This window comes from Pteropus alecto, unplaced genomic scaffold (genome assembly GCF_000325575.1).
Source record: "Pteropus alecto unplaced genomic scaffold, ASM32557v1 scaffold125, whole genome shotgun sequence".
Classification (NCBI taxonomy): Eukaryota; Metazoa; Chordata; class Mammalia; order Chiroptera; family Pteropodidae; genus Pteropus; species Pteropus alecto.
Genome location: NW_006436888.1, coordinates 6,978,021 through 6,984,020, shown reverse-complemented (window position 1 = coordinate 6,984,020; position 6,000 = coordinate 6,978,021). Strand labels below are relative to the sequence as shown.

The 6,000-nt window shown below is 35.2% G+C and overlaps 1 protein-coding gene and 1 pseudogene across 3 annotated transcripts in view; both read right to left on the bottom strand.

The window, feature by feature from the left end:
- Positions 1-6,000, bottom strand: part of RERE (arginine-glutamic acid dipeptide repeats) — a 367,252-nt gene that overhangs the window by 171,354 nt on the left and 189,898 nt on the right. The window lies entirely within an intron of this gene.
- LOC112481801 lies at positions 4,926-5,048 on the bottom strand (annotated as a pseudogene).

Below are 6,000 nucleotides of genomic sequence, written 5' to 3'. Positions count from 1 at the left end.
TCGCCACCGATCACCAATGATGACATTTTAAAAAAGGATCAAGATAACTTCCTTAAACCTCTAAATTCAGAAAAGCTTTTACTGTCAAAAGGAAACACTAATCGCTGACTACTGGCAATTAACACATAATGGAGCCACCACTTACCTATGAATTATATGACCATATTCTGTAGTTTGAGAGAGAAAATCACCATGGAGGGAGTTGTAGGAAATCATTTTCTAGCTCTACCAATATGACGTCAGATAGGCTAACAAGAAAAACAGTCAGAGTTCTAATTGGCAGTAAATAATTATTGAGACATAAAATGAAAACAATGCCCTCCCAAATTTAATCTGATCACAAAGAGGAGATAGTGGAATCAAAGCCTAGGGAATTGATAGAGGATACCGCCTCTTTGCATATATATAGAAATCAATACCTGATAAACCACATCGCAAATCGGGCTCTAGAACAATGGTTCTTGACCTCTAAGACCTTTTCTCTCTCAAGAAAAAGTGTGTGCCATGCAAACTACTGCAAAAAATGTCTAAATATCCAAAGGCTCCCACAGTTTCAAAACCACTACACACTTAGTACCACACTGTAACATGTTTATGTATTATCCGTCTCCTCACCCAGCACCCCAAGAGAACATAAGATCAATAAGGGCAACGATTTATCAGTTTTGTTCCCAGCTACTGCCAGGAGCTAAAACAATACCTTGCTCACAATAGACAATCAAGTAAAAAGAACAAATGAGTGACTGAATGAATGGCAATAAATATACATACCCCAAGCAACAAAACATTAAGCTACCCTAGACTGAAGAGACAATTTACAATATAAAATTTGAAAACTTTCACCTGGCCCTAAATCAGTAAATAATACGATGTTCCTCTATATTAACTAAAGCTAGCATCTATATGTTGTAACACATGAGGAGGAAGAAAAAGTCTTCTAGTGTTATCCTATCAATATGAGGTCCTAACCTTCTAAGCAAATCATGCTAAAGGTAGATTACCCCTGGGCAGTTCATTAAACACATGCTGGCTCAAATAAAGTTAGTTTTAAATAAACCAGTAACTTAAAATAAGTCACAGTTTGTAAATGAAGTATTGAATTTTAAGTTCTCCATTTGTGTGCATTATGTGTAAATCTGTCTATGATATGACAAATCCAGATTCAGCTCTTCTGTAAAAATTTATTATTGTGCCTAGGTAATAGAGGTGAAAAAATAATAACCACTGTCTTCCACTATAAACAGAAAATACCATGACTTTCCTCTTAGTCACCTTTCCCAAAAGTGTTATAAATGGAAACTAAGTATATTTTTAGTTGATCTGGCCATGATATTCCAATGTGTAGTCTCTATCTAGATATATATTTATATTGTAGAGATATGAAATAGCCAGAATTAAGTAAGAATAGCGAACAGTTCCTTACTCGGCACTTCGCAAAATAAACACTGCCATGTTATTTTTGTAAATAGATATGAACGAACTCTTAAGAGTGTCTTTCTGTGATTTTCCACAACACAGTCCACAAAAATGCATGCTACATAAAGCAGGAACTCAGAGCTCACCAAGAAAGTAAAGTCTTCCCAATTAACACCGGGAAAAACATAATATCTAGGTATAATATTCTCCTCCTCATAAAAATGACACATTCATAAAGTATACTATGTAACAAATGTATTAAAATTTATGAATTAAGTGTTCTCTGTGCACAATTGAATTTTTATATAAACCATCAACAAAGTAGCTAGGGTATGAAAAAAGGCACGAGGGATTCAAACTAGGCTGTTAACTGCAGGCGCTAGCATATTTGAGGATGACTATAACAAAAGATGAAAGAGGCTAAAAACTAACAAAATATAAATAGTAAAATGGAAGGACACTTCGAAAATTGACATTATAGATGATGTCAAGTAATCTGGCAAGATCTTCTCTTTGAAGTTCACCATCTTATCACGGGGCCTCTTATGGCGGATGATGGTAGACAAATTACAAGCTAGGATTAGAAGTCCTAAACACCTAGAAAAAAATTAATGAATAATTGAGGTGATTCAAACAGTTCACAGCATAGCCAAACAGCCTCTAATTACATTTACCACATAACTTGTCCATTTACTCTGGAACGCATCTCATACTCTGCAGGGAAGCCAGCTAGATACTCGTCAGCTTTAAGTTCTACTCTAATATATTACACAATAAATTAAAATGTAAACACAAATAAAATTTAGAATAAATCCCAAAACCGAAATTTTATGAAACAGCATTATAAGATTTACATTTACTAATTGCATAAAACATTTTAACCTGCATTGGATTTTTAAAATTGAGATATAAAGTTGAGGTATAATTTATGTACAGTGAAAAGCAGAGGTTTTAGGTATACTGTTCAATTCGTTTTTATAAAGATGTGTACACACACACACACACACACACACACACACACACACCCCTTTATAACCCAAACACAAACCATTTCTACCATACCAGAAAGCTCTCTCAAGCACCTTCCCACTCAATCTCTATCCCACCTGCAGAAGGAACCACTATTCAGATTTCTATCCCAGAAAACTAGGCTAGATCTATCCATTTAAATTTCTAAGAAACTGTCAAGCTGTTCAGGTAGTCACACCATTTTCGCTCCCACCAGCGGGAATAAAGCTTTCCTTGTCGGAGTGGGTCCCCTCACCAAGAACCAGGGCGACCAGTCTTTTCCACTCAGCCACTCCAGTGGTGGTGGAGTGGTATCTACTGTAGCTTTAATGTGCATTTTCCTGATGACTAAACAGCACTTTTTCATGGGCTTACCCACCATTCACATATCTTCTTTGGTAGAGCGTCTCTGTCCAAGTGTGACCATTTTAAACAAGTGAGTCATCTTATTGTTGAGCCATAGCAGTTTTGTTTGTTTGCTTCGAGTTTTTTAAACGTATTCTGAATTCAGTTCCTTTCTCAGATGTGTGCTGTAAGCATTTTCTCACAGTCTGAGGCTTCTCTATGAATATTCTCAACAACGTCTTTTGATTAATTCAGGTTTTTTTCCTTATGGTAAATACTTTCTGTCTCCTCTTTTAAAAATCTTTATATCAAGGTTCAAAAGACATTCTCCTGTTTTCTTTTAGAAGCTTTATAACTTTTACCTTATATTAATAGAGGTCAATGATCCACCTCAAATTAATTCTTATGTATGGTATACGGTAGGGCTGTGTTTTGTCTTTTGTTTTTTGCCATATGAATATCCAGTTGGTCTAGCCTATTTATGGAAAAGACTTTCCTTTTCCCATTGAAAACAGCTTGATAAAATGTGTGGATTCATTTAAATTTGCATTGAAGAAATAAAAGGTACATATAAGCCCAAGAGATCACTGGTATTTTAATCTTACTTTGTATGTTATCACCAATATTGAAAAAAATCATTTCCTCTTAGTAACATACTTGAAATTTACATAAAATAAATAGTAATACTGACCAATGATTATGCATTTTGAGATTTTCCCATCTGAATTATGCAATTTACATTTCATAAATATTTACTTATTTAATGTATATGTATGCATATACACTAAACTGTTGTGACACTTGTAATGGTTAACGTTTATGTTTGTGGAACATGTAAAACTTCAGCTATAACTGCTTGATATGTTACATTACATAAATGTATATATCAGAAATAATCATACCAAACGAAACAGTACCTCAAAGCTCCAACCCCACTCACCAACCTGGTTGCTCCTTTGGCTCAAAGTAAAATTTTCCTGAAAAGTTAACATATTTTAAGTTACCCTGAAGAGATACACTAATAGGGGAAATAAAGCTCTAAAACATACGGTCCGGGGTCTGGGAGTTGGATACAGGAGAACAGCATACTCTCAACGCCGATGGTGAAATTTCACAAGCCAACCTGGGCATCTGTTTAGGATGCTAAGACCAGGGAAGCCTCTTGTATGCCTGAATCTGGTGGAGAAAAACGTTTAGAAGAAAACCGAGTATCTGTGCCTTTGACATGGGCTGGACCAATATGTGGAGAAACTCAATAGGGTCAGGGAACAAACCCAGCCAAATAAATTGTTCCTCTGTCTGGTCTTGTATTCTGTACCTATTCCCTCTCTCAAGGTTTATATGGCAATGTTGGCAGCCGTGACAAACCGGTCATGATTTAAGAATTCACACATTTATGGTCCTGGGGCTTAGTAGAAAATTATTTCAATAAAAGCTAACATACCAAGAATTCTGGGAGGATGGATCTTCCTAAATCCTCCACATAAAAATAGATCAACTTGAGAGTCAAACTACTTACAACACAAAATGAGGAAACAAAGCATCCTCACAAATGCCAAAATATAATAAGCAGGAGGGAGGGCATAAACCAGCAACAGTCATAAGACCTATGGCTATCAGCATCTGTAGGGGAAAAAACAGAAGGAATAGGGTATCTGAACCTCGCCTTCTAAAAGTTCATGAAAATTAAATTAACATAAAAATGAGCAAAAGAAACCTATTGAGGGAAATCTCATACAATGTTACTAATAGAAAAGAATAAGGAACAGAAAAAAAAATAATAAGGAGCAGAATAACATCCCCACAAATAATAAAAGCACAGAAAACAAAACACGACAAAAAAACATGTGCACACAACCAAAGTGGCAATGCACTGTTTTAAAATAAGCTAAAAGATATTATTAAATAAATGATAAAAGACATTAGAGAGCAATATAAATCAGACACAGGAAAACTCAAATATCAAAGATCATTTTAGAAATGAAGAATTAAGCAGGAGTACAAGAGTGAATAAACACAACTAACCAATGCCTCCCTTACAAGAAAGAGAAGGTGAAAAGAAAAAAAAAATTATTTTTAGGCGAGGCAACCCTTGGTTGACCTCACAGATTGCAAGGACCTTGTCAGCTTACAATCCCTTGTTTTTTTATTTTTTACGCCTTCAGCACCCGGTCTTCCTAGGTGGTCTCCCATTCAAGTACTACTAACCAGGCCCGACCCCGCTTAGCTTCCAAGATCAGACAGGATTTGGGCTTGTTCAGGGTGGCATGGCCATAGACGAAAAGAAAATGTTTAAAAGTCAAAAAATAAAAATAAAAAACTTAAAAAGGATTCCTAAGAAAGTGACAAATATTAAAGAAGGCAAGAAACAACTAACATACACATAACAGGAGCTCTGAAAAAGAAAACCGAATCTAAGCATAAGAACAAATACTAAGGACCATAATTTGAGAAAATTTTCCAGAAATAAAAAGATCTGAAACTTTCTTCAAGAGTACACTATATACTTAATCATACAGATCCAGAAGGCCAACATTAAGACATTCTACTAAAATTACTGGACTTTAAAGGGGAAAAAAGTTCTTCATGCACCTAGGCAGAAAGAATATGTGACTTATAAGAAAAAATAATTATATCATCAACAGACTTTGGCAGCAATGCTTTATACCAGAGGAAAATGTAGCTGCATATTTAAGACACTCGAGAAAAGAAAACATGACATGGTGACTATACTTAATAACATTGCTCTGCATATTTGAAAGTTGCTAATAGATCTTCAAGGTTCTTATCACAAGAAAAAAATTTCTGTAAATATGTATATGGTAATGAAGTTTAACTGGAAGTATTGTGGTGATCATTTAGCAATATATACAAATACTGAATCACTATGTTTTACATCTGAAAATAATACAATGTTGTATGTCAACTAAACTTTAATCCAGAAAGGAAGAAAGGAAGGAAGGAAAGAAGGATGGAAGAAGGGAGAGAGGGAGGGAAGGAGGGAGGCAGAAAACATGAGCCAATAACCATGACCCACAAGTATAAGGGCACAACCAATTAGAAGCACTCAAGAAGTTAGGGAATGTCATTCCTGTGAGCCCTTCCCAATAGAAGACAAACTTCAGACAACTAAACCAACTGAAGAGACATCTACATAAGGACTAGTGGTGAAGATTAAACATTTACAGCAGTCTTCGAATAACATCATTTTGTTCAATGCTGTTTCATTAT